General features: G+C 37.2%; 1 protein-coding gene across 9 annotated transcripts in view; it reads left to right on the top strand.

The window, feature by feature from the left end:
- Positions 1–26,683, top strand: part of Drak (Death-associated protein kinase related) — a 458,585-nt gene that overhangs the window by 391,625 nt on the left and 40,277 nt on the right. Inside the window, exon 2 of one of the 9 annotated variants that reach the window (XM_067785424.1) lies at positions 16,714–16,755. The exons of the other annotated variants lie outside the window; for them this stretch is intronic. The gene's annotated coding sequence lies outside the window, so the exon portion shown is untranslated. The remainder of the gene's footprint in view (positions 1–16,713; positions 16,756–26,683) is intronic. 9 annotated transcript variants of the gene reach the window in all.

Here is a 26,683-nt window from a genome sequence, read left to right as displayed (position 1 = left end):
TAGAGGACATTGATGACAATTTGTGATTGGTCGCACTTATTGGAGGGGCGAAACACTGCTACAACAACAACAACAATGATATAGCAACTTACAGCAGTTGAAATTTACTTCTACTTAACAACTAAAGTTCGTCGCTGTAAACAACGTCTGTTACAGTTTCTTATTTCCATTGCCGAAATAGTGTAATATTTGCTCCATTTTTACTCTTTTATTTCTTTAATTTCACTGTCTGTAATGTATGTGGGAGGCATAAATCAGCCCTTACGTATGCATAGGCCAACATAAGAATGATTTTTGAAGTTTTCTTTGAATAAAATGTCACACTTCAAACTGCGATCCCTTGACCTTCAATTGATCTATGTTATGCAAGCACTGACAATTCATAATTGTTAATTTCGAAATCATTCAATTAATAGCAAATAAACACCATGCCTATTCAATTATCTCTTAAGCGCTGTAAATTTTAATGGCAGGGTTTATAGCAGCACCTACCACACCTAGAGTCAAAATAAAAAATAAAAAATGTCTAAGGCATCATATTTTTGGCGCTACTCAGGCGTTAATGAAATGATAAAACTGCACTTAACAGCTTGAACTTAAGTATGTACAAACATACTTACCTTACTTAGAGGGCATTCAATTAGTTAAATGACCAAGGCTTTAAAATCTTTTAGGCTGTACTAAATAACGATAAATCTTTTTGGATTGCGCAGTGGCATAATTTTCAAAATATGGCACTCCCTCGCAATTTTATGTGTGCTTACAGCAGCGAACAGAAAAATAGCAGTGGCAATTTTTATTAAATTGTGTCAATTAAATTTATCTTTTTTGATTCGTTTTGTTGCGTTGATATTCCGAATGGGTGGATAATTGATTTATATTGTAACGCTTTTCCGTCATCCCTTGTCAAATTGGGCGGCGCTGTGCCATCATCAGTGTCACTTTTCCTTCTTATCTTTTGAATTTTCGTTATTTGAAGAAGAAACTTCTATGAAATTTGTAAATTATGCAAACCAATCCCAAAACATTTTCGAAAAATTTCGAAAATTCAAGAAAATTCCGATTTTTTTCATTTGGAGCTCTCTAAATTTGTTTGAGTATACAGTTTTGTAGCCCAACCAATTTTAGTCGTACAAAGTATAAGTTAAAGGTACGTAAACTGAAAGAAATGGTGCTAGTAAAATCAACAAATCGGTTCTGTTGTTCTTGACGTAACGGAGATTCGGTGTAATTGATCGAATTATGGTTAATTCGACCGAGTTCTTTGTCAAGCGAACAAATTAGTTTAGTCATTTCAACAGAAAAGAAATTGTCGCTCTTAAGTTAACAAAATTCTGTAAAATTGACAGATTCCTAATCAATCAAACTGATTTTTTTGTTAACACAACTGATCTCCTGGTCATTTCAACAGCGATCAAAAGTCAATACGTGAGCAAATTTCAAAGAGAATTTTACGCTCACTGCGCTCTCTACTTTTTACTTATGTATGCTGTGTACTATATGTATGCACATATTTACGTATGTATATGGCGGCCGCCGTGGTGTGATGGTAGCGTGCTCCGCCTACCACACCGAAGACCCTGGGTTCACACCCCGGGCAAAGCAACATAAAAATTTTAGAAATAAGGTTTTTCAATTAGAAGAAAATTTTCCTAAGCGGGGTCGCCCCTCGTCATTGTTCGGCAAGAACTCCGAGTGTATTTCTGCCATGAAAAGATCTCAGTGAAAACTCATCTGCCTTGCAAATGCCTCAACATACACTCAGAGAAAAAATCGTTCTAAAACGAACGAAACAAGTTCAAAATTAAGAACATTCGTTGACAAAAGTCTGTTAAGTACGTTTTTTCTTAACTCGTGACCGATGGGCTTGTTTTAAGAACAGTTTTTCCAAGCACACCGTTCGTATTTTATGACCAGTTTGGTATTGATGTGTGAACCTTCTGTGCTCATTTCAAGCACTATTTGTGCTTAAATTAAGATTTTTCGTTCTCACGCTTCGAGAACGACTTGGGGTCGATTTAACATTTTTCGTTATCAATTCAAGAACGGTTTGGGCTTGATCATTGATGGGAGGGGAAAGTATTTTTTTCAATAGGTATCCGTTTATTTTTTATTAATAATAATTTTTTTGTCATAAATAAAAATATTTATAACAAAACAATTTTTATTATAGTCCAAAAATTTCTCTTATTGAGAAATTATTCTTATTTGAAGATGTAATCTGCATATATACTTAAAACATTTCATAACAAGTTTGAGAATTATCTGTGCATAAGTGAATGGAAAAGTAATTGCACGAAAAATAAAAGTTAAAAAATTGTTTTAAAAAATTTTATAGTTTGACTGTGATCGAACTCACGCCACGCGATCGCAACCACAACCACGACATCATAATCGCCGGGCCACTACAGCTGCTTGACAGCTTGCGCCAAATGTTGTATTTAACATTGTAGTACACACGAATTTTACCGTTTCTTTTTACTTGGGGCCGTGTGTAGAAGTCCACGAAAGTGGGGAAAGCTTCTGACCGCCATTCACCTGGGAATGGCCAGAGAGATTCTTTTGCATACGGTTCAAGCAGCTCACTACTGCCGGTCGCTTGCGGCCAAGTATCCTCTGGGTAGCCGCTAAACACCCGTTTAGCGGTGAGCTAATGTGAGAAGGCGATAACCTGGCTAGGCCACTTTGACATAATCGGTTTAAGGGCTAGCCGGGGGAGATTTCATCGGCAGCGTCTGTACACCTCTAGGTGCGGCTGCAAGCGGGCGTCTGTCTTGGAGCAAGCGGCTCGCTATATAAACGTGCCAAGTAATATTTTCACCCCCGCTGAGCGGGTTGTGCGCTGGGCTTGGGACCCGCCACGTAAAACCATACTCCAATGAAATATAACAACAAGCCTCGGATAAATACACTATCTATTGATGACGACCATGGCATGAAGGACAATGAATTGAGGGCATGCACCTGGAACGTCCGCTCCCTGAATGGGATTGGTGCAGATGCCCGGCTGGTTGATGTCCTCGTCAAAGCAAAATCTGACATCACCGCCATCCAAGAAATGCGTTGGACGAAGCAAGGAAGAAAGAAGATCAAAAATTGTGACATATATTGGAGTGGCCATGCGAATAAGCGCAGTTTCGGCGTCGGATTCGTGGTGGGAGAGAGACTTTGTCGCCAAGTGCTGGCGTTCACGCCTGTGGACGAGCGTCTCGCCGCTATTCGAATAAAAGCAAAATTTTTTAATATATCATTCATCTGCGCCCATGCGCCGACAGAGGAGAAAGACGATGAGGTGACAGACACTTTTTATGAACAATTAGAACGCACATACGAGCGCTGCCCCCGTCATGATATAAAAGTCGTGCTTGGCGACTTTAACGCCAGGGTGGGCAAAGAAGGTGTTTTTGGCCCTACAGTCGGAAAGTTCAGCCTACACAATGAAACTTCTCCTAACGGACTGAGGCTGATTGACTTTGCCAGTGCTCGAAACATGGTCATATCAAGCACGAGGTTCATGCATAAAAAGATACATCAAGCTACATGGCTGTCTCCTGATCGAAATACTCGCAATCAGATCGATCACGTTGTGATGGACGGACGGCATGCCTCCAGTGTTTTAGATGTGCGAACGATCCGAGGACCTAACTAACGGACCATTATCTCGTTGCAGCTAAAATACGCACCCGCCTCAACGCGGCTAAAAACAAGGAACAAAAAACACAAGGAAAGCTAGACGTCGAAAAGCTTCAATCACAACAGACTGCCAATGATTTCGCAACTCGGCTCTCACACCTGCTCTCTGAGAGCACAACTCATCCTGAAGGAATACAGGAGCAGTGGGAGCATATCTCCAAAGCACTTCATACTGCCGCCAAGGAAAAAATTGGTTACCGGCGGCCACGAAAAAACAACTGGTATGATGAAGAATGCCGCGTTGCAACCGAAAGAAAAGACGCTGCCTACAGGGCTACGTTAAAAGCGAGCGTGACAAGAGGAGTGTGTGAACGCTATCGTGAGTTGAAAAGGGAAGCGAGACGCCTTTTCAGGAAGAAAAAAGTAGAAGCAGAAAGGCGTGAGTGCGAGGAGCTTGAGCTGCTAGCCACCAGGAATAACGCCCGAAAATTCTACCAAAAAATACGGCGACAGACGGAAGGTTTTAAGACCGGGGCAAACTCCTGTAAGAATGAAAACGGCGACCTTGTAACTGATGTCCAGAGAGTGCTTAGATTATGGAGGGAACACTTCTCTGCTCTCCTAAATGGAGGCAGCAATTCACCGCGCAGAGATGAAGAACCCGATTCCGCAATCGATGATGATGGAATATATGTCCCCCCGCCCGATTATGACGAAGTTAGAATAGCAATAACCAGATTGAAAAACAACAAGGCCGTGGGCGCAGATGGATTGCCTGCGGAGCTATTCAAGTTCGGTGGCGAGGAGTTGGTAAGGCGCATGCAGCAGCTTCTTAGCAAAATATGGGCGGACGAAAGCATGCCCGACGGTTGGAATCTAAGTGTTCTTTGCCCAGTCCACAAGAAGGGGGATACTGCAAAATGCACCAACTATCGTGGAAACAGCCTTCTTAATATCGCATATAAGGTCCTTTCAAGTGTATTGTGCGAAAGATTGAAGCCCACCGTGAACCGGCTGATTGGACCTTATCAGTGCGGCTTCAGACCTGGTAAATCTACCATCGACCAGATTTTCACAATGCGCCAAATCTTGGAAAAAACCCGTGAGAAGGGAATCGACACACATCACCTCTTCGTCGACTTTAAAGCCGCCTTCGACAGCACGAAAAGGAGCTGCCTATATGCCGCTATGTCTGAATTTGGTTTCCCCGCAAAACTTATACGGCTGTGCAAAATAACGTTGAGCAACACCATCAGCTCAGTCAGAATTGGGAAGGACCTCTCCGAGCCGTTCGAAACTAAACGAGGTTTCAGACAGGGTGACCCCCTATCGTGCGATTTCTTTAATTTTATGCTGGAGAAAATTATACTAGCTGCAGAACTTAACCGCACTGGAACAATATACTATAAAAGCGTGCAATTACTGGCATATGCTGATGACATTGATATCATCGGCTTAAACACCCGCGCTGTTAGTTCTGCTTACTCCAAGCTGGAAAAAGAAGCGGTACGAAGTACCTGCAGTCATCGAGCAAAGAGTCAGCGCATATGCGCCTTGGCAACCACGCTACTGTTGGCAGCCATAATTTCGAAATAGTAAAAGACTTCGTTTATTTGGGAACCAGCATCAACATTAGCAACAACATCAGCACTGAAATCCAGCGAAGAATCAATCTTGCCAATAAATGCTACTTTGGACTAGGTAGGCAATTGAAAAGTAAAGTCCTCTCTCGGCGAACGAAAATCATACTCTACAAGTCACTTATCGTACCCGTCCTGCTATATGGGGCAGAAGCATGGACCATGACAACAGCAGATGAAGCGGCTTTGGGAGTGTTCGAGAGAAAAGTTCTTCGAAAGATTTATGGACCTCTACGCGTTAGCGATGGCGAGTACCGAAGAAGATTTAATGATGAGCTGTACGAGCTATACGCAGACATCAACATAGTCCAGCGAATTAAAACGCAGCGGCTGCGCTGGCTAGGCCATGTTATGCGAATGAAAGATGATGCTCCGGCCAAGAAAGTGTTTCTATCGGAACCCGCCTATGGAAGCAGAGGTAGAGGGCGGCCCCCACTCCGTTGGAAGGACCAGGTGGAAAACGATTTAAACTCCCTTGGTGTGACCAATTGGCGCCGGTTGGCGGAGCGAAGGAGCGACTGGCGCGCCTTGTTGGACGGCCATAACCGTTTAGACGGTTAAGCGCCAATTAAGTAAGTAAGTAAGTAATTTAAGAACATTGTTCTTAATTTAAGAATATTGTTCTCATTAATAGAACATTTGTTCATATTTTAAGACCAGCCGTTCTCTTTTCAAGAAAATGGTTGTCAGCTCAAGAACAAGGTTGTTGTTTTGAGAACAGGTCGGTCGTGTTTCAAGAACAAAAAAGTAAGAACATGAAAATCTTGAATTGAGTCCGGTGGTGCTCGATTTTAGAACGGCGTTTTTCTCTGAGTGTAGGTACTTTCGTACAAAGCTGTCGCAACAAATTTTTTTGTTCATTTGACTACTAAAACGGTCAATTACGAATCAACGATTTATGCGCAGTTGATTCAACATCTTGTTGCGATGGATAAAAATTGACAGACATTTCGGTTGAATTGACCCGTATTTCGGTTGATTTTACCAGTCCTTTTCTTTCAGTGTAAGATTCGTTTCGATTATAGAAAATTTTCTCCGAAGGTTGTTCTCTATGTGAAACATTTTTTTTTTTTTTTTTTTGGAATGGAACAAATCTGAAACGTTCTTTCGCAAAAAATGTGTCAAAAATAAATGGGAATTTTAATATTTCTATAACTTTGTCTGACTAAAATTGATTCGGCTACGAAACTACATACTCAAAGAATCCTAAATAAAAAACTCGAAATTTTTCTCAAATTTTTGAATTTTATCGAATACTCGAATATCGAGTAACAAAACTTATTGAATCTTTTTTCGAAAATAAAAAAAGGCAGAATTTAATTGGCGAAATTCGATAAAAATTGCCACTGCCGTTTTCTGTTCTGTATATTTAATCGAGCTTACGTGATGTTCAAATTTCTATCAAAATAAAAAATATTTATAAACAAAATGTCGAAATTGTGTTAACGTGCATTTTTGTTCAGTGAACTTTGTTTACGCGTTCATATTTTTTACTCTGCAGTATGATAATTTACCTACTGCATACGAATGCTGCTTTGAAATATAATATTTTAAGAGATAAAAACAAAAATTTGCAAAAACTAATGACATTAAAGACAGCTTAAACGTCACGTTTTCAGTTGCCTGGATGATTGACTGAATGGACCAAAACAAAAAAAAAAAAACAACCATGCAAATGTACATAACTATCTATTAGTAAAAAAAACCACTTAAAGTACTGAAACTAAAACAGCCTGATGGACATAATGATGGAGCAAGCAAAGATATTTTTTTTTCTAGACATATGTGACTTTAGTTCAATGCGCATGCGCGCGCGCAGCAGCAAAAGTTTCCGCTCATTTTTCATTTTGCACTCGCTTTTGTTGCTTAAGTTATTTATAGCAACATTTTTGAGTTGGTATCTCAAGGATACTTATAAGATGAATGGGCTTCTTGCGAAATTTAATTAGCAAACCGAATGCACCGTTGTACGTTAGTATGTGTGACAGCGTTTACTTGGCCTAGTTTCTGTTACAAATGAGTATTTTATTGCTGATTGCTTAGGCATCGTAAATTGCGAATAAGTTAGTACATAACTCAGTTTAAGAAGAATATCCACAATGGGCAGAAAAAGTTACGGTATGCAAACCCGTCACCATATTCAAGACCGTTATCGAAACTCTAGGCATAACACAAACTTGATAGTAACCGTAATGGTAACCATATTTCTGACCGCAGGCGTTACCACATCCCTTACAGTAAAAACATAACCATAAACATAACAGTAACCGTGACCGTAGCCGTATATATAACCTAAGCTTGAACCATAACACACCCCTGACTTGTAGTAACAGAAGCCATCAAACACCGTAGCCTCCTTGACTACAGTCGATACCCCAGCCATGCAAGTAACTTGTTGTTGTTTGTTGTGTAACTGTTGGTGAGTTTAGGTTTGAAAGTTTAAGCATGGGAATCACTCGAGGACATTTTTGTTCTTTGTGAATTCACCCACTGAGAGAGAGGTGAGGTGAGCGGAAGGTCCGTGCTCTGCATGGGAATAACCCACATTTCTACTCGGAGACATTTTTGTTCATTGTGAATTCTCCCGGTGATCGAAAGATACACAATCTTTACTTTGCACGGATTATCGAAAAATTCCTGCCAGGAAATCGTTTTATCTGCAGTCCTAGACGGCGGTGTTTCTCTTGTCCTGATAGCTCATCAAGTTAAGAGTTTGTTGGTATACGCCAACAAAGCAGATGTGTTGGGGTATGTGATGAAAATTCGTTTCTTTCCTATCCAAAAATGGCCAAAGAGGCCTCACAGTCGTCCATCTTACAGACCATCTCATCCGCACTTTGGTTCCCTTCAGTGTTGAGATGCTTTATTGACGACAGCGAGGCTCTAGATCTCCTACAAGATCCGATTTTATAAAATTGAATTCTATCTCCTTTCCGGATTGCAACGAAAGTCGATATACTGCCTCGTTGCAGTAGCCTCGTTTATATCTATATCTGTTCCCTTCAATATTGATATGTGCTATGAACGCCGAAGTTCTGCATCTCCATCTGATTTCATCAAGTTGAATTCTTTAGCTTTAAAGCAGTCCGGTTGTCAACGAAAATCGTTGTATTGGTTTCTGGGGCTGTACTGTTTTGAAGCCATCTAATTGCTCTTACCCCTGTTCCATTTTAGTAACTGTAACATCGCGAGCAACGCTTTCCCTGTCCCATTTTGACTGTGTGTGACTGTGATACGGCTAAAATGTGTTGTTTCTATGAAGCAAACCGCATCCTAATTTTTTTGCCGCAGAAGTTTTCCGTAAATTTATTAGTCATATGCAGTTACTTCAAGAGTTATAATTAGCATATAATATTTGGCTGTTGAGAAATTGAATTCAGAGGTCGTGAGGAAGCGGTTAGTCACCCCAGGGGGTTAGGGGGTCAGAATATACCCGTGGTAGGTATGCCTGTCGTAAGAGGCGACGAAAATACCAGATTCAAGGGACTGTATAGCGCAACCCTTCAGGTTGCCAGCGCAATATATAGCTTCTCCAAACCCAATTTTCAACCTCACCTATCCGCGGCAAATCCTGTTTCAGAGGCTCTGGCGACCCCAAGTTCCATGAGGAGGGATGGCTGGGGGTGGGGAGGGAGGGATGGCCTGAAGGTTTAATGTGGCCATATAAATCGTTCTCGAGATGGTCGGGCTAGCACCTTAATAGTGCTGTGTTACTGGAGCGTGCCGGATCTGTATCCGGCAAAGGACCATCACATCGATAACACTCCCCAAAGCCTTCCGGGAGTAACCTTATCGCTACAACAACAACAACAACAAGCGGTTAGTCAAATATTAAGTAAAAAAAATTTGAAGAATTGTTTATAACGAAAAGTTCCCCTTCTTAGACCAAACATAAATCTTTAGTCGATTCCCTACCGGGTTCCAGGTATGAGTCAATTTCTACTTAGTTGCATTTGTCATTTTATCGTGATTTCCTCCTGAGTCCTATGCCTTTTCTTTCTCATCATAATCACCAAATAAGTAAGAAGCAACAAAACTTTGGATTCCAAATTTAGTTGGCGCCAACCACATGTTAACATATTGAAGCTTATGTTGCAATATGCTTCCACGTATATATATAAATGTGCGGTACATAAAAACCCAGCAAAAATTAGGTAAGAAATTATACAAAATTCAAGCGTTGTCTTCAAAATTTTTTAAAACGTGGTTGCAAATTAGAGACGCATACAAAGGCTAATAAAAAAAATTAAGAAAAAGTTCAATCTGAAGTAGTTTCAACAACGTGAATAGAAACAAGTAAAGGTGTCTAAGTTCAGGTGTAACCGAACATTATATACTCAGCGTGAGCTTCAATTCAGATAAATTACTTTTCTACGTAACACGTGGCACCGCCCGTTTAAAAAAATTTCTCCACATTTCCTCTTAGAATAAAACTTGATAAGTGAAATATCATTGATTCATAACTATTTTCTGAAAAGTTATAGCTTATTATTTTCGTCTACGACCCTTTTACAAATCTTTTATATAAAAGTGGGTGTGGTCCTTAACCGATTTCGTTAAGCATTCCTTATAGTAAAGGCAACCTCTGTGCCGAATTTTGTTACGATGGGTTTAACGGTTTTTGATTTATGATTAATAATATTTCTAAAATTGATTTTATCACAAGTGGGTGGTGCCACGCCCATTTTAAAATTTTTTTTTAATTTTTATCAAGAGTCTCAATATCAGTCCACATGTCAAATTTCAACATTCTAGGTGTATTATTTACTAAATAATCAGGTTTTTTGTGTTTTCCGAAATGTTATATATATAAAAAGTGGGCGTGGTTATCATCCGATTTCGCTCATTTTCAATACCCATCTATTCTTGGTCCAGAAAGCGTACCAAATTTGGTGAAGTTATCGTCTGAACGGACAGACGGGCGGACGGACGGACATGGCTCAATCAATTTTTTTTTCGATACTGATAATTTTGATATATGGAAGTCTATATCTATCTCGATTCCTTTATACCTGTACAACCAACCGTTATCCAATCAAAGTTAATATACTTTGTGTGCAAAGCACTCTGAGTATAAAAAGGGATTTGCCAACAGAGGGAGGGGACACTTGCACCATGTTGAGAACGCAGGTTGTGAAAATGTTGATCTCATTTGATGCTCCTAACTATTGACCCTTATTACTGGCATAACTTCTACACAATGGCCAAAATCGCCCTGGTAGTTAAGCGCTAATTGGTGATGATAATAAGACAAATTGAAAAATTTTTGTTGGGTATTCATAATCGAGCGCATGTGAGTAAACGTTTTCATCTACCTTTTTGTCGTAGCTTCTTCATTGTTTTAACCTGCACTTCCACTTACGAGTCACTTAATGGCCCTACAATGGTACGACAACAAAGTTGCTTATAAACCCGACATGCATTTCTTGTTTTCATCTTTTTATTGTAACAACAACAACTACTGTAAAAGGTTGAATGAACTTAAGTTCACCACTACTACCGTAATATATGCTCTTACATACATACATATTTATGTAAATATAGGGTCCGAATAAACGTGTATGAAACTCCAATTTGGAGTGCAAACAAAACCTTAACCAAATTATGTGAAAAGCAGAAGATCATTAGCTGATTATATCGTCAGTTATAATAGCGGGGACACATAGGGTATAATAGTTTTGAAGTGCCTTTGACTTTGTTGCAGTAATTTTATTTTTGCTGCATCGAAGAAACACAAAAAAGAAAGGAAGAAAAGCTTAACGTAAAAATAATTAAATATACCAGAAGCAAAAGGAACCTTACTAAATCGGTTTAAGGCCGAACCCCAAATTCTAATCAGACCCGTAAATGGAACCGAAAAAGAAACCAAACCGAAACACAACCCGAATCGAGTACCTAAACCGAACCTAAAGTTCGAACTGAATCGGTAATCAGACTGAAACAAATTAGGAAGCGAAACCCCGGAGCAAAGCCAAAACCCGAACTAAACCGAATCAAGAATCGAAGCTAGAACCAAAACTGCATCCGAACCCTAAACTAGCAACAAAACTGAATCAGTAAGCTTAACCGGAACCGGAGCACAAATTGAGCCCTGAACGGAAACCAAACGAAACCTCATCCAAATCTGGAACCGAAGCAAGAATCTAATACGAAAACAAACCGAAACGAAAATTGGAACCAGAAATCTTGTCGAAACCTAAACCAAAACTGAACCCGTAGAAGAACTGAATACAGAAGCAAAAGCATGGTCAAGGCTGAAAATGTCTATAGTGTTACCAGAATTTCTTGAAGGAGCATACGGAAAAGTCCAATTAGGTACCAAGATTTATGCTATAAACTAAATTCGTCCTTTTGGCGTTTTTTGGACCTAGCTTAATAGCTCCTTCGACATCTGGCAACTCTGCTGCCCCCGACTAGCTGGAGTCTTGACCACGCGCTCGTAGAACACCAAAACAACACGTGCTCAACTGTTTCTTCCAACAGCCCGCACTTTCTACATCCGCTGTTACTAACGAGACTTACGCGTAACTTAAGTTGAAACTGAAACAGGAACCAGTGGCGTAGTGAGGGAGGGGCAAGGGGGGGCATCTTGCACCGGGCGCTACTCATAGGGGGCGCCAAATGGTCCGCAAAGCAGAACTTCCTGGACAATTTGTATTTTTGTTATAACTGATTTCTGGAAAAAATTTTCTTTCACACTTTCGACAGGTTGTGGAACAATTAAACGCATATATCACTGTCAAACCTGAATATGAAACACGATGGAGCGCCAGAATACAAGCGGTTAGCGTTATCGTCGATGGGCAGAGAATGTAGTAGAACACTTAGAACAATTAGCAGAGGACACTAACACCACAAGTGACACCAGAATAGAGGCTACAATTCTGTTGCAAATACTAAATTTTAGCTTCATAACGTTAGCTCATTTCTGGTATGAAATCTTAAGGAGGATTGATCGTGTGCAGCTCAGATTACAAGATCCGGGTATGAATTTTAGAGAAGTATATCATGATTTTAATCATTACCAACTGAACTATCCGAAATTCGAGACACCCTCTGTGAAGAAGCATTAGAAACAGCGAAGTCTCTTTGTGAAAAATGGGATGTCGATATGGTAAAACATGTAAGAAGGCGCCGCAAAATGTCCGAAGAGTCGGCTAGAGATGTTGGTCTTTCCGCAGAATGTCATATTTCTCGCGTTATGAAAAGTGTTCTCGAAGAAATACGTACAAGATTTACACGACTAAATGATTAATTTTAGATTTGGCTTTCTCTTAGACGTTGGAAATTTGTTAAACAAGGCTAATAACGACTTAGAAAGAAATTGTAAGAACTTGGGTGAATTTTATAATACATATTTCGATGGAACAGAACTTTTTATCGAAATATGTGACTGCCAAAAATATAGTTTGCCCGGCGCAACAAACCCTCACTACGCCACTGACAGGAACCCACCCGAAAGCGGACCACAACAGGGATCTGTAATCGAAACTAATAACCAAAGCTTAATTTGGTACCAAATCAAAAAACGGCACCAAAACCCCAATTGAACCGATACTGGCACTGTAATCAAAACCGAGTGCCGACCCATTATGGAACCAATATCAAAGTCGACATGGCAGCCGAAATCAAATTGTGAATCAAAATCGAAACTAGCGTAAGATATAAAAACGAAAAAGTTTTGTTCTTAGTTCCTGATGAACCAAGCTCAGTTTGCTTTATATTTATATTTTCAATATAAACAACGGAAGTATATTTCCTTCATCAACCAACCAACAGGACACCCAAACACAAGCAAATACACAAACAAACAATTCCTCTCACCTCCTATGCCTTTCGCATTTCAACGCTTCTTCGCCACTCCATCGCTTTCATAGTTGTTGTTGTTATTATAGCGCGCAATTTAGCCTGAATCGAAGTTTCTTTGATTCTGCACGTGAGTAAGTTAAGTTGAGTACTTTCCATGTGCGACTTCCATGTGTGTTCATATTGTAGTGCAGGAAGTTTTGCTTCGTTTTTGTTTGAAGTTTCTTTTGATTCTTTGACAAAAAAAAAAAAAAGTATTATGAATTGTACTCCAATGTGTCTGCCATTTTCTTTTTCGCTCTTCAACTTGCTTTTATACTCAGCTGAGCAGAGCTCACAGAGTATATTAATTTTGTTCGCATAACGGTAATCCGTAACGGCATAAACTAATCGAGATAGATATAGACTTCTATATATCAAAATGATCTGAGCGAAAAAAGAAATTAATTTAGCCATATCCGTTCGTCCGTCCGTCCGTCCGTAAACACGATAACTTGAGTAAATTTTGAGGTACCTTAATGAAATTTGGTATGTAAGTTCCTGGGCACTCATCTCAGATCGCTGTTTAAAATGAACGAAATCGGACTATAACCACGCCCAGTTTTTCGATATCGAAAAATCGAAAAAGTGCGATAATTCATTACCAAAGACGGCTAAAGCGATGAAACTTGGTAGGTGGGTTGACCTTATAACGCAGAATATAAAATTAGTAAAATTTTGGACAATGGGCGTGGCACCGCCCAATTTTAAAAGAAGGTAATTTAAAAGTTTTGCAAGCTGTAATTTGGCAGTCGTTGAAGATATCATGATGAAATTTGGCAGGAGCGTTACTCCTATTACTATATGTGTTCTAAATAAGAATTAGCGAAATCGGATGACGATTAAAAAACTGTTTTAAAGTCAAATTTTAACAAAAATTGAATATCTTTACAGTATATGAGTAAATTATGTGAACATTCAACGCCAGTAATGATATGGTGCAACAAAATACAAAAATAAAAGAGAATTTCAAAATGGGCGTGGCTCCGCCCTTTTTCATATAATTTGTATAGAATACTTTTAATGCCATAAGTCGAACAAAAATTCACCAATCCTTGTGAAATTTGCTAAGGGCATAGCTTCTATGGCGATAACTGTTTTCTGTGAAAATGGGTGAAATCGGTTGAAGCCACGCCCAGTTTTTATACACAGTCGACCGTCTATCCTTCCGCTCAGCCGTTAACACAATAACTTGAGCAAAAATCGATATATCTTTACTAAACTTTGTTCACGTATTTATCTGAACTCACTTTATCTTGGTATTAAAAATGGGCGAAATCCGATTATGACCACGCCAACTTTTTCGATATCGAAAATTTCAAAAAATGAAAAAAATTGCCATAATTCTATACCAAATATGAAAAAAGGGATGAAATATTGCGATCGGATTGGGTTTTTGACGCAAAAAATAACTTTAGAAAAAACTTTGTAAAATGAGTGTGACACCTACCATATTAAGTAGAAGAAAATGAAAAAGTTCTGCAGGGCGAAATCAAAAGCCCTTGGAATCACGGCAGGAATACATTGCATGGTATTACATATATAAATCAATTAGCGGTACCCGACAGATGGTGTTCTGGGCCACCCTGGTCCACATTTTGGTCGATATCACGAAAAAGCCTTCACATATACAACTAAGGGCTCTCCCTTTTAAAACCCCCATTAATACCTTTAATTTGATACCCATTTCATACAAACTCATTCTAGAGTCCCCCTGGTCCACCTTTATGGCGATATCCCGAAATGGCGTCTACCTATAGAACTATGGCCCACTCCCTTTTAAAATACTCTTTAATACCTTCCATTTGATACCCCTTTCATACAAACATATTCCAGGGTTATCCTAGGTTAATTTTCCTATATGGTGATTTTCCCTTATTTTGTCTCCAAAGCTCTCAGCTGAGTATGTAATGTTCGGTTACACCTGAACTAGCCTTCCTTACTTATTTTTTTTTCTTCGGTTTTGATTCATGTTTTATTTTCTTAAGAATTTTCTCTAGCTTTTAGCCATAAAATGCATTGTCGGCCTTCAGCTGTTGGTACGTTTCGCATGCTTTTACAGAGCGTTAAGTTTTATTATGCCAACTCACTTCCTTAAAAAAAAATGCAGATAACAAATGCAAATGTGCAGTCGAGCCTTTTAGGCGATCGTAACCTTTTAGTTTTTATTTGAAAGACGCGAAAAGCCGCATTTTGTACTTAAGAGTAGTCGTTGTACTTAGTACCTGCATATGTAAGTTCATACCTAAATTGTTTTAAGTCTTCCGGCTTTGTAGAGATTAAGAATCTAAGTTTGCATATGTAAATGGGTGAGAATGAAGCAACTACAAGTAACACGGAGCTGGAGCGAAGTTACTTAGGTATGAGCTCGAATGAAACATTTTTGGTGTACAAGTATAATTAAACCTCTTTTCTCACGGCAAGCGTAGGTGTAGTCACTTCGATGTAGCATAATGTGGGAGCAATGTACGTGGTAGGGTTGATATGAGCGAAACCAGTCAGCAAATCAAGGAAAGTAAGGGAAGGAAAAAGAAAAGACATCGAAATCTGTGAGGGTGTTATCAATTTTGTTTACGATTTGTTAACCACCAGTTACAGGTTTGTTATAGGTATGTTATCGATGAGTTATCGATTTTTACCGAAAAACTATCAAAGAGTTATTGATTTGTTATTAAAAAGTTATCGATTTGTTATCGCAGTGCCACCAATCTGTAGTCGGCGTTTTATCCAATTTTTATGGTTCCGTTATCAAAAAGTTATAAATTGCATATCTAAAAGTAATAGATTTGTTTTCGAAAAGTAATCGATTTGTTATAAAGAAGTTCTCGATTTGTAGTCGAAATGTTATCGACTATTTTACGAGTTGTTACTAATTTGTAATCAGTGTTTTATCTATTGTTGGATTGTAAACAGATACAGTTAAAATTTCAATATAAAATCGATGACACTTCTGTAACGCGTCAAGAACAAGTCGATTAGAGACTAAGAAGACGTAGATGATTCGGCGACAACAAGCCGATAACAAACCGATAACTCCACGATTCCATTTTGGATAATGACTAGATAATAAAACAGCAATCTGTCGGTACCTATTGTTACAGATTATAAGCCGACGAAGTTCTTCTCAAACAGGCCGAAATAATTTGTTACTGGTGAATTTTTCTCTGTTGTGGTTTCACTTCGTCCGCTTGGCGAGCTCTAGTTAATTTGGTTTCCCAGACGAAAACCTTTATGTTTACACATCGAACTACACGAGTACTTGGTACTCACATCCTATTTTTGCAGTATTTATTTTTATAATACTTTTTTTGAGTATCAATATTAAGAAGTGTTTCCAAGCGATGTCGCCCTTTGGTAGTGACTTGGCAAACACTCCGAGTGTCTTTCTGCCATGAAAAGCTTACCAGTGAAAACTCATCTTGCAGAAGCCCCTCGGGCTTGTAGTAAAAATTAGAGGAGCACGTCGAAGAGCAGTTCGGCCTAAAATATCTTCGGAGGTTATTGCGCTTTGTATTTATTTAATATTAAATTTAACCAGTTGTAATTTCTTACTAAATCTATATCTAATTTTCTGTATCCTTTTTTATCTTTACAGGTAACTTTTATTCATATGTGTTGAGGATGGTTTTCAAATCAGGTATGAAATATCTTGGTTTTATGTTATGAAATATCTTGGTTATGTTTAGCTACCAGTTATTTAACTTAAGGTTGTGTGACAACCAAAAAACTCCAAAAACGTATCGAACTTTTTTTTTAAAAAGCCTTTTGTTTGATGCTCTTATTGGTGTAACTATTTTGAGTTTTCAAAAAAAAAATTGTAAAAACAGCCTCAGTGGCAGGCTTTTAAATATCATATTTCAGCCAAATCATCACTACTTAACCATATCGGTCTTAATAAAAAAAGTTGGCAACCTTTCATGGTGATACAATAACTACGTACCAAATTCCATGCAAATATTTTTAGTAATTTCCGAGATATTGGCGGATAATGATAATGAAGTAATAACCATAATAAAATTAGGGGTAACTCTAGGTGACAATCCCACATAGAATACTTTTTTTCAACTGCGACGTAAACCGCCTTACATTTGACACCCATATTGGCATACCACTTTAATTAAAAAAAGTTCAAATTCAAACTAGAATACTTGATTGCTCTTGCTCCCAACCGCCCCAATTCTCCTATCCGTTCATCATTATTAGGATGAGTACACCGGGTGATATTTTCGGGCTAGTTTAGGTACGGAACGTATCGGATCAATATCCGGCAATCGATCAGCATCGATAAGACTCCTTAAAATATGCGAGGAGTCTCCATATTTCTACAAAAAGAAGAAGTGAGTGATATTGAGGTAAGAGATGCGGAAATACATAGATAAGTAAAAAATTGATGGAAATGGCCTTTCTGTCCGACACCTTAATCAATAATGTACACGTTGTGTCATCATACATGATCTAAAAGAGTCAATAAATTTTGATGGCACCAGCAAAAATGCGTAATCAACTCCATTCGGATGGCCTTGGTATGAGATGTGTTCTGGATCCGAGCGAATAGTCAGTAACGGTTGGTATATAAAATATGGCATTAGTACTCATAAACAAAGATTGTTAGCTTACATTTATCCAAAAGACGGTTTCCTCACTGTACTCTACAAGGCTGTAAGCACGGCTGCTTCCATAACCACAAAGTCAAGGGGTAATTCAGTTTAGTCTTAAATCCTTTGGGATCTGCGCAGCTCTGCGTTGATATATTAAAAATGCCTTTTCATATAAGAATATTCAAGCATATTTTCGGAGCCATGCACTTCTCCCTGGTGAACTTCCTACCTTCCATTCTGTGAATGCCGTAATTGTAGCGCAATCATCACTTATTTAAGAAGATATAACCTCTGGAAGGGCCCCGTTACTCTGGAGTAAATTTAATTAGATTGAAAAAATGGCTAAGTTCATCCCTGAGTAAAATATCTATTAAGTAATCAAAAATGATAAGCTTATTTGTTTTACTATGCTATCAAATTTCTTGATACTACGAATAATTGTATTCTCTAATTAGATCTCCACATTTGTTTACAATAAGTTTTTGTAGACAATATGCGGATATGCCCATTAAGTTTCCGTCATAACCACATTCTATGAGGAAGTTTATTTAAAATTTGTAATTGCGGCCAATATTGTAAATTCAATATCAAGAATCATGATGATCAACGTCAAGGAAAACTACAAACTATAAATAATAAAAAAAAAAAAACAAATCATAATCCGCCCACAAGTCGGAGAAACTCGATTGTACTAAATCCATAAATTGCAATTATTTAAAAATGAAAATATTTTTTTTATGCAATAAATTTTAATATTTAATTACTTATCCTCATTTGTGCTGATCGGCAAATATATATTTGTTGGTATGTTGCTTATATTTTCGAAGACAAAATCAAGGCGTTAATTAACAAGTTGTTCTTAAGTAAAATTTGATTTACTCTGTCTGGAGAGTCATGACTGCAGTCACTAGGTCATTTGGATAATTTTTTGTTCGCAAAGAAAATATCAATGTTTCAATCATAATTTTTCATTTTAACACTTTTAACATTCATAACGAACAAATAAATAATTATCACATATTCAGTTCACACATGTAGTACAATAGACCGTCTCCAAAAAGCATTACATTTTCATGAATGCGAACGTTTTTGTATACTTTTTTTTTTTAATTAAATTAATTTATATATAATTTCGCTATATTTATTCTTTTGTATATTTTATATATGTTTAACTCGCTACGCTCCAAGCTTTCTTATTTAGGTATTACATACCTTTTTAAGGTTGCCACTTTTTTGGAACTAAACAAAAGTTTATATGAAATACGCCGTCTTGGAGTGAAATGTCCAAGATAATGTGAAGGTCTTACGACATTAGGCTAAATAATTTCTCTTATCACTTAAAAGGAGGTGGCTGTAGGCGTTGGCGATAGGCATTCTCACTAGATACTGGACACCCTACAACGAAGAGCACTAGTTTCGTAATAGCGGAGAACTTTCGCTTTAAAAGACAATTATAGTTCTTATTCTGTCCCCCGCAGTGATCTCAACTGACACTTCACATTGAGATGTCGTAAAATCTGACAAGTTTTTTCCCTTTTCGAACCTTTAGAACGCGTTCTTTACTAGTTTGGTAGTGGTTCTGAGATAGCTTCCTTGATTTATCAGTTTAAATACATATATGTAGCCCACACTTCAATGCTGTTGGTACAAGTGCGGCTTCCAACTCTCTCACTGTGCTTTGGAAGGAAATATAGAAGACCCTTCGGAAATAAAATTGTAGAAAATCAATACGATTTTTAAGAGATCTATAACTTAAACTTTGTTCGACTAAAACTGATTGGGCTACAAAACTGCATACTCAAAAAACTCAGAAAACTCTATAGTCTAAGAGCCCGTGACTGCCAGACCTTCGTCATTTTATAAAAGTTGAAAAATCCTGAAGCAGGATCGTTGGTCTATTAGAAAACTTGAGTCATAGTGGCTTTAACAGATATCGTGCAAAAATTTTGCAGAAAAATAGACCTTTCTTTCGTCATTTTATAAAGACTGATTTTCATATATGGTCTTCGTCACGATATAAGAAGCCACTAGCCTCATTGCCAGACACTTTCCATAGTGGCTTTGTCCAGCCAGACAGCATAGTACATTGCACCCCGGTTTCCATACAAAGCCCGCATATTCGTGAAGTGATCGCACAAGGTTTGACATAGAAATATAAGTTTCTTTTTGGGGTATGTCCTTGATAGTGCTTAGTGTTGGGATACATATATAGCATAAAGTTATGAGGTGTCTTATAGGGTTATAGAGGTTGAGGTCATCGGGGATAAACAAACGTTTGTTATGTTTGAAGACGTTCACGACATCGTTGATAAATATCGTGAGATAGTCTCGAATCAATACAAAAACAATTTTTACTATTTGCCTTAAGAAATTTTCAATAGGACTCTTTAACTAATCTTCCACCTTATACTAATCTTCCACCTTATACTAATCGATTAAAGCTTATCAGTCTTCCAACTCTTGCTAGTCGAAGGGAAATGCTTGGTGTAATATTTATGACAAAACTTTTAAATGGATCAATTTCTATGGTGATTACTTTAGAACCAACTATGCAAATAATGCCCCTATTAATCGCGCTATTCGTGAATTGAACTCCCTGAGTAGTACAGTTGAGGATTGTAATCCAAAGACTTAAACAATAAACAATTTCGAGCCCATTCCTTCTGAACGAAGTGAACTTTTTTGTTCCCTCTCGGACATCGAAACACTTCAAACCTCTTCTGCTGAAACAATGTAGAACGAATTTCGAACAAAATGAACCTTTTCGGCGTTTATGCCAAGCTTATAACTCTCACTCAAACACTATTGATAGCTCGGACTCCCTTTTTTCTATAAAAAAGACTGTTCTCACCTCTCTTAATAATTAATATATGTAAAATACGTTTTCTTCTGTTCTCTTTAAGTATTACGTTTGGCTGATGAAATCTCTTCTGTAGCTGAGCACTTTCAGATCGCGATGCGTGACAAACCGCTGCCCATCAAAGACTCGGCAAAATCAAAGTGATAGGCCTAAGTGACTACCTTGGGACATACGAGTCAAGTTCCTGGCATAAATGGTTTCACTTTTACTGACGAAACACAAAAAATTTTTTCTGAAAAATCGCTGTTTTTCCTAACTTTGACCTCAATTAGGCACGTGTTAAAATTATCGGATTGGCCTCAAACTTTATATGTATCATTTAATCTATTGGCATATTTTATGGGGGTGCGGAAAATCTAAAATTGATTTCTTGTGGCCACCCTAATATGCATGTATATAGCTGGTGATTTACTTACACATTACAAATAACAATCGGTTTATTAGACAGAGTCGGTAAATTTTCTTTTGTTTTGATATGCTCTCATTACACTTAACCTTGTTATCAATTTGTATTGAATGCAAAATAAAATTAAACGGTGAATTGAAATGAATCGAGGCAAAGCTAAAGCGCGGGTTGTTCGATTGCGTGACGACATGTTTTGACGCTTCTACTCATATAAATGCAGTCAAATGTTTTGTTTGCTAATTTGTGCTTACAATATAAATTACGACGCTCACGTCGATTGAAATAGATACCTACAATGAGATTTTTTGTTACAACAAAAAAGGCAAAGTGGTTTACAGATGATATTTCAAAAAAATTGATTCCCAAAGTTTTCTAAACAAATTCTTTGGCATGCAGTCCTCTGAATTCATTCTTTCAAAAACCCAATATTTAGGTAATAATAATCCATGTATTTAGAAAAAATTGGATGGCGTGAGAAGAGGACGTCGATGTCGGAGGAGAAATAAAAGGAAATGGAGATGGAAGACAAGAAAAGAGTGGCACAAGAAGACAAGAAAAGAGAGGGAGAGGAGGGATAGCAACGTCTTGATATATTCCAAAACTATCCAAATAAGCAAAAGTTCGGGCAAGCAACGTCTGCTATTAGTTCAATACATTTTTAGACATTTTTCTTAATACGAATAAAAAATTTTAACTTGGTGATATAAGCTAAGCACCTTCCAAAATGCTTCTCCAAAACCTATTCTGATAGTGTTCATCATCTCTGGAATTTTTTGGTTTTCGTCGTTTCTGCCAGCAATTTCGGCCCAATTCGAAAAGTCTCCCTACTTCGTAGTTTGTATCGAATTGAAATTATATTCGAAAGCATCAATTTATTTCGGAAATTTGCTATTGATAATTTCTGGACTATCTTCGTATCCTTTCGGTAGTATTTCACAATAATTTCGAAATAAATTTTGTATTGTTTTCAGGAGCATTTGGGGAGTATTTCGCAAAAATTTAGATAACCTCAAGACTATCTCCAGAATCATTTCGAAACTATCTCGGCCTACTTTGGGGACTGTTTTCAGAATCATTTGGATACTATTTTGGGATATTGTTGTTTTCAAGAAAATTTAGTTTTGTGTTTATGGTAATTTCAGGCTTATCCGGATTGTTTCATTTTCGGATTATTTAGGATAATTACAGGACTATCTCCGAATCCCTATTTCGAAGTTTTTATCGAAATAAAATTGTATTCGAAAATATTATTTTATTGTGTTGTTGATAATTTCGGGACTATCTTCTGATCATTTCGGTAGTATTTCGCAAACATTTAGGGATACATTTTGGATTGTATTCAGCAGTATTTTGGAAATATCTCGGTATAGTTTTAGGATTGTTTTCAGAGTCATTTCTGGACTATCTCCTCGAATAACTGCGGTACAATTTTTGGGTCTTAAAAGAACTATCTTCAGGTGTTTTCCGGATTGTTTTCGAGATCGTTTCAGGGCAATTTCAGGATAGTTTCGGCACTATCTTTGGATCGTTTTTTTTATATTATTTGGGCTATTTAGGGAAGATTTCGGGACTATCGGAACTATTTCGGGATGATTTCTGGATTGTTTTCGAAATCGTTTGGGAACATTTCGCGGTTATTTCAGGATGATTTTGGGATCATCTCAAGATCAGTCCTCGACCATCTCCTAATGATTTCAGGACTATCCCCGAGATATTTTGGGATTTTTTTCATTATCGTTAGTTCATAAAAAATTATGCAATTAGTAAGTTCAGCGCCGTTGTTTGTCGTGAATGTATAGGAGTGCTTGCGCAACATATGATATGTGCACCCACAATCACCATCTTAATAAGCAACAAAATAAAAAATTCACACGCTGGCGCTCCACATATTAATAATACAATAAAACATGCAAACATGCAAACAAACAAGCAAACATAAAATAAAGGCAAATCATAAATGGCCGCATTGAATTGAAATCGTGCACGACCTTAGCGCACCCGCTTAAATTGCCATTTCGCACCTTTTTAACGCTGCCATTGTAAAATCAAATGTTTATTACAAAACATTGTTTATTATTTGCAAAACATTTAATTTTTTTTTTTTTTCAAGGGAAAGGTGGGGAGATCGATTTCCACACATATTTTTAAACGACGTTGTTGTAGTCCAAATTAGTGAATTTATGTTCGTTGCTAATTTAGTGGGATTAGCTGGCGTTAGTAATTTGCGAAAGTCGTTGTGTTGTTGTTCGTGTGAGTGGCGTGGGCGCGTGCGCAGTGATTCGTACTTCATACATATTTACGCAGCGCTTAAGATTACTTAGTAATTTAATTTGTTTGTTTATTGGTTTATGTTTATGAATTTACATTTCAAAATCAACTACATTTATTTTTCATCTCTACATATTAGTACTCATATGTCTTGTTGTTATTGTTTACATATATGTTTTCTGTGTGTCAATGCACTGTCGCTACTTAAAGATTTAATATTTGTTTTCGTAATTATTACATCGAATGTACGCACTTTCATTTGTAAACAAATTTCGATTGGAAATAAATAAAACTTAATGATTTTTATAACCTTTCGATTAGCAGTTGTTTGATAAATACATACATTATAAACCAGAGGTGGTCATAGCGGCACTAATATAGTGTTACGAATATTAGCAAAACTGTGACGTGAATTCACATCAATCATTATGTATCTACATAAACGAAACAATAATTGTACATATATGTACCATGTACGTATACGAGCAGCGGAGAGTCAATGCACAAACACATGCATATATCTGAGATACTCCTGAAAGTATGCAATGAGGGAAGCTATAAAATCGTGCAATTGTAGTTACAGCTGAGAAGTTTGAGAGCTGATGGCAACTAGTAGATTCTGGAAGCGCCTAGAAGATGCGAACGTTGAAATCAGAGAGTATAAAAGGCAGCAAATGTAGAGGCGCTGGATTTCAGTTTGATTTGAGCTATCAGGCAGTTTCGATTAAGACGCTATCTAGCGAGCAATAGCAGTATTACTTTGAAAGTCAGTTTCATTTAAGCTATCAGTTTGGTTAGTAAGCCATCTAGTTGCAAAGTATAAGTGTTATTATTTAGTACTTTAATAAAGGCCATTTTTCCATTATTCAATATTGGAGTTATTTATTCAACAGTTTAGTGATTCGAACTTAGCAGAAGGGCAAATAAGAGGATTTGCAAGTAAATTCGTTACAATAGTATTAATTGAGCAAACTTAACCATCTAAAAATTCGAATAGTTTGGGTTTTATATAACCTCACCTAAATTGAATGAGTCCATAGTGTTACCAGAAGTTTGCTCATCGAGCAAACTGAAAAACCCCTTTCAAAAACCAGAACCTATGTTATAAAATAGCTCCATCCTCTTTGCAAATAATAGAAGCTTTCTCGGACCTACGTTACTTCCTCACTGATTTTGAGACTTTCAGACAAGTTTTCGTTAAGATTTCAGAATTATTTTCAGAAATATTTTTCTATTCGATTTCAATATATTAATATCCTGGAAATTAAATTTCATTCGTTATCGATTCACGAGAGAACTGCTGTATGAACTTTGGCGGAAGAAGGAAATGAAATTTCGGTGGAGAAGAAGGGATTGACGTAAGATTGTTATATATCCCAGCAAACACAGTTTCTAACGTTAGAGAAATATTGCAATTTTGCATTAGAATTCTAATGTAGTTCTCTAATGCATTTCGAACCGAAAACTAGGTTAGAATTCAACTGTGAAACGATTCGAATAACACTAGAAATGCGATGTTATGATTATTTGCACAGTTATCGATTATTTTTACGACATGACCACTCATCCTTAGAGTTATACAAACAAAATAAAAATAGAGAAAAGTTGTGTGGAAATATTATAAGCTGCAAAATAAAGTTTTTTATTTATAACAATAAATACTAGTAAATGAAAATGATTAAAAAAAAGTTAAAAAGGGAAAGCGAGCAGATTGTTGAAGTGCTATTTGAATAGCTGAGGAAAACGCTTCCTCATCCGTACCTCAAACCAACGCTGAGCTCAATCCTGAGGGAATAAGTGGAAGCGACAATTTTAACACCATAGCTAGCACTGTGAAACATACGATAGGATTTTGAATTATTTTTATTTTATTATTTATTATGAAATGTGCAAAAAGTACCTTTAATCTCACTGGCGCATAGTCATAGTCAAAATAAAATAGATTTTAAATTTAGTTGCAGCTTTTTGACATAATTTTCTATGAGCTATCTGTCAAAAAAGCTGCAACTAAATTTAGCACCTATTTTATTTTGACTATGACTATGCGCCACTGAATTTAACTGATTTATACCTATATGTGCACCGAATATATTTAGGTTTTAAGTTCTGTTTTAATTTATTATAATAGAAAAAGCCTTTGAAATATGTTCATTCTTAATAATAATAAGCTTATAACTAAATAAAAGTATTTGATATAATGAAACATTGAAAAATTCGCTGATTTTAAGTAATTGAATTTAATTGGGCATCACTTCAAATTCTCATTAGAAACCCATTAGAAATCGACGTTAGAATTTGATTTGATAATTCGCAACAGTTTCGCAAATCGTCCTCTAACCTTCTACCTTAGAGGAATACATTAGAATTCGATTCGTCTTCTAATCGTTTTATAACCTAGATGTTTTTTGGGATAAACCATGGCTGGTGTTAAAATAAAAATCCCTGGTGAAGGAGGGAAAGCGTAGAAACGCGTTGGAGGGAAAGTTAAAAAATTTCGTGTTTCTAACTCAAACGCAGCAAACAATTGTATAATAACTTGACCCCAATAACAATATAAAATTTAATCACTAAGAATTTGTCCCGATGATCGATTAATAATTCTCGGTACTGGTAAATGGCCTGTTTGAATTTGGTTTCCCCACAAATCTTATACGGCTCTGCAAAATGATGTTGAGCAACACCTACAACTCAGTCAGAATTGGAAAAGACCTCTTCGAGCCATTCGAAACTAAACGAGGTTTCGGACAGGGTATCGTACGATTTCTTTAAATTGATGCTGAAGAAAATTATACTAGCTGCAGAACTTAATCGCTCTGGAAAAATATTCTGTAAAGTCTGCAATTACTGGCGCACGCTGATAATATTGATATTATCGGATTGAACCGTAAGTTCTGCTTACTCCAAACTGGAAAAAGAGGCGGAAAAGATGGGTTTTGGTGGCAAATGAGGACAAAAGGAAGTACCTGCTATCATAGAGCAAAGAGTCAGCGTATTTGCGGCTTGGCAACCACAGCACTGTGGGCACCTATTATTTCGAAATAGTAAAAGACTTCGTTTATTTGGGTACCGACTCCGAACGTCATCTCACTCATTACACTGAAAAGCTTTTCATGGCAGAAAAACACTCGAAGTATTAGCCAAACCACTGCCGAGGGCGACCACGCTTACAAAAGCTTTTTCCTAATTGAAGAAACTTTTTTCTAAATTGTGATATATTGTTTTGGCGTGGTACTTGAACCCAGAACCTTCCGTATGATAGGCGGAGCCGACGTTTTGAAAGGGTCCCGTAAAAGTCACGAAACAAATCTATAAATCATATCGAAATTATAAATATCTAGTGATCGTGAAATACAATTGAATGGTAGTGCAAAAATGCCCAACTCTGATATATGTACATATGTAGTCATATGTAAATGCATAAAATTTGCACTTG

The sequence above is a fragment of the Eurosta solidaginis genome, chromosome 4 (assembly GCF_040869045.1).
Source record: "Eurosta solidaginis isolate ZX-2024a chromosome 4, ASM4086904v1, whole genome shotgun sequence".
Taxonomy (NCBI): Eukaryota; Metazoa; Arthropoda; class Insecta; order Diptera; family Tephritidae; genus Eurosta; species Eurosta solidaginis.
This window is presented reverse-complemented; position numbering and strand designations above follow the sequence as displayed.